Source organism: Sapajus apella, unplaced genomic scaffold (assembly GCF_009761245.1).
Source record: "Sapajus apella isolate SASKATOON/1434 unplaced genomic scaffold, GSC_monkey_1.0 scaffold43, whole genome shotgun sequence".
In the NCBI taxonomy this organism is placed as follows: domain Eukaryota; kingdom Metazoa; phylum Chordata; class Mammalia; order Primates; family Cebidae; genus Sapajus; species Sapajus apella.
Genome location: NW_022436983.1, coordinates 10,240,065 through 10,243,644, shown reverse-complemented (window position 1 = coordinate 10,243,644; position 3,580 = coordinate 10,240,065).

The following is a 3,580-nucleotide window of genomic DNA, read 5'->3' as shown; positions in this document are numbered from 1 at the left end:
ACGCCTGGCACAGTGGCTGACACCTGTAATCCTAGCACTTTGGGAGGCCAAGGTGGGAGGATTGCTTGAGATCAGGACTTCAAGATCAACCTGGCCTACATAGTGAGACCCTGTCTCTTTTTTAAATATATAAAAAGATTTTGCTGGGCGCGGTGGTGCATGCCTGTAGTCCCAGCTACTCAGGAGGCTGAGGGGGGAGGATCACTTGAACCCAGGAGTTCTGGGCTGTAGTGCGCTATGCCGATCAGGTGTCCGCACTAAGTTCGGCATCAAAATGATGACCTCCCGGGAGCAGAAGACCACCAGGTTGCCTAAGGAGGGGTGAACCAGCCCAGGTTGGAAACAGAGCAGGTCAAAACTCCCGTGCTGATCAGTAGTGGGATCCTGCCTGTGAATAGCCACTGCACTCCAGCCTGGGCAACAATGTGAGACCCCATCTCTTAAAAAATAAATTTTTAAAAAAGATTTTTTAAAAATAGGGTACCTTATAGTCTACTAGCAGCTTTCTATTTTTACCTCACAATGTAGAAGGGACTTCAGTGCTAATAAAGACCTACCTTAATCTGTGTGCATGTAAAATTTTTTGGAACTGCTGCTTAAGAGCACTGTGGCATGAGTGTGCCCTTACTTAACCAAACCCCTGCTACAGCACATTTGGGTGGTCCCTAATCACCTTTTCACCCAAGGCTGCTTTTTTAAGTTGCAGCTGGAAACCTCTGGATCATCCTGAAAACAAAGGCTTCATGCATCCTGAGGCTTCATGCATCTTCAAGCAGCTGAGAAAACGTCTGACTCACCAAGAATGAGCCTTAAGGAGCATTTTCTGGCTTAAAAAGGGTTGACTCCACACACATTCATCTCAGGCATTATGGAAGGTGAGGTGCTGGAGACAAGGATGAACAAGATTTGTCCCCTGCCTGCCACTTGGGAGCCAAGGTCACAAAGGAAAAAGGAACTAACATCAGAAATGTCGAGAACAGGGCCAGTTGCCCTTCACTACAGTGTCTCGGAATTCTTGACTACCTCAGTGAGACACACTGTACACGGCCTGTAGCGTTGAAGCTTAAGATTCTAGAGTGCAGCCAGCTTCTTGAAACACAGTGGGGCTGGGCACGGTGGCTCACGTCTGTAATCCCAGTTCGAGACCAGCCTGACCAACACAGTGAAACCCCGTCTCTACTAAACACACACAAAAAATTAGCTGGGCATGGTGGTGCACACCTATAATCCCAGCTACTCAGGAGGCTGAGGCAGGAGAATCCCTTGAACCCGGGAGGCGGAGGTTGCAGTGAGCCGAGATCAAGAAAAAAAGGGAGGGAGGGAGGAAGGAAGAACGAAGGAAGGAAGGAAGGTGGAATCCCAACTGCAGGCCATGTCTGTGGATAGCTTCTGTTCCCCAGCTCAGACCTAACGGCTTTCTGTCAGCCTGTGAAAAGGTCACATTCCTTGGATTCATGGATAATTTGACTTGGCTTCTAATCTCCAGATCTGTAGAGAAAGATGGATTTTTCTTATGAATGACTTTTTTTTTTTCTTTTGGAGTCTCACTGTGTCACCCAGGCTGGAATGCAGTGGCACCATCTTGGCTCACTGCAACCTCTGCCTCCGAGGTTCAAGCAACGCTCCTGCCTCAGCCTCCAGAGTAGCTGGGATTACAGGCGTACTCACCACACCTGGCTAATTTTTATATTTTTAGTAGAGATGGGGTTTCACCATGTTTGTCGGGCAGGCTGATCTCTGACTCCTGTCCTTAAGTGATCCTGACTTCCCAAAGTGCTGAGATTACAAGTGTGAGCCAGCATGCCCAGCTTCTCATGAATGGCAAAGATGGGTCCGCTGCTACTGATAAGAGGCAGGGTATATTTTAGCTTGGGAGCTGCCACTCAGTCAACCCAACGTCATCAGAGGTTGGGCTGACTCTGATAGTCACTCTTTTTTTTTTCTTTTTAATTTAATTTTTTTTTTTTTTTAAGACAGAGTTTCACCATATTGGTCAGGCTGGTCTCAAACTCCTGACCTCAGATGATCCACCCACCTCAGCCTCCCAAAGTGCTGGGATTACAGGCGTGAGCCACTGCGCCCGGCACGATAGTCACTCTCTTGAAGCTGAACTCGAGCTAAATTGGTATATGTTATCAACTGATGATAGTTTAATTTACTGCTTAATTTTTCATTGAATTGGAAGCAAATATTCAACTGTAACAGTCACAAAGCCTTTTCCAGGAAAACTGCAGACCTGTGCAGGGAACAGTATTTTTTATTTATTTTTTTTTTGAGACGGAGTTTCACTCTTGTTACCCAGGCTGGAGTGCAATGGCGCAATCTCGGCTCACCGCAACCTCCGCCTCCTGGGTTCAGGCAATTCTCCTGCCTCAGCCTCCTGAGTAGCTGGGATTACAGGCACGTGCCACCATGCCCAGCTGATTTTTTGTATTTTTAGTAGAGACGGGGTTTCACCATGTTGACCAGGATGGTCTCGATCTCTTGACCTCGTGATCCACCCGCCTCGGCCTCCCAAAGTACTGGGATTACAGGTGTGAGCCACCGCGCCCGGCCGGGAACAGTATTTTGTTGTTTATGCTACTTCTGTGCTACAAGAAAATACTTGCAGCCTGGCCCTGTGGCTCACGCCTATAATCCCAGCACTTTGGGAGGTGGGAGGATTGCTTGAGCCCAGGAGTTGGAGGCTGCCTTGAGGTATGATCGTGCCTCTGCACTCCAGCCTGGATCACAGAGCCAGAACCTGTCTCTAAAGAAATTAAAAATAGGCTGGGCACGGTGACTCATGCCTGTAATCCCAGCTACTCCAGAGGCTGAGGCAGGAGAATTGCTTGAACCCAGGAGACAGAGGTTGCAATGAGTGGAGATCGTGCCACTGCACTCCAGCTTGGGTGACAGAGCTAGACTCCGTCTCAAAATAAAAATAGTGTTTCTTAGGACTGAAGCCAGACATCTCTTCTTACCTAGCTCTGGACATGTTGAACATCTGTGACTCTGTTTTCCTATCTGTAAAATGGGAATTAGCAGCATTCCCCTCTCAGAATTGCGGTTGAAGTCTAAATAAGAGTAAATGTGAAAGCATCTTGCCTACAATAGTGCAAATGCTCCATAAACTCAAGTTAACGGACTTGGCCGCCTAGTGAATGCTGGGAGCCTGCAAGATTAATTCCTTCCCAGCCCTCTGGAGTTGACAACTGGCATATTTCTGACATGACTGGCCACAGCTAGAGGCCTCCCTGATGGGAGGATGGTTTTTCTGCGCAAGGCTAATATTGCTTATTTCTCATCTCTCCCGTCACACTGACTGCTCAGGGCAGGGAGGGACTCCTATTGCTCAAATTCCCTACAGGGCCCTTCACTTCCTGGCCCCTGGATAACTACCCTACAAAGTGCTGAAACTCAGCCAGGCACAGTGGCTCACTCCGGTAATCCCAGCACTCTGGGAGGCCGAAGTGGATCTCTCAAACCCAGGAGTCCAAGACCAGCTTGGGTAACATGGCAAACCCCATCTCTACAAAAAAACAGAAAAATCAGGCCGGGCGCGGTGGCTCAAGCCTGTAATCCCAGCACTTTGGGAGGC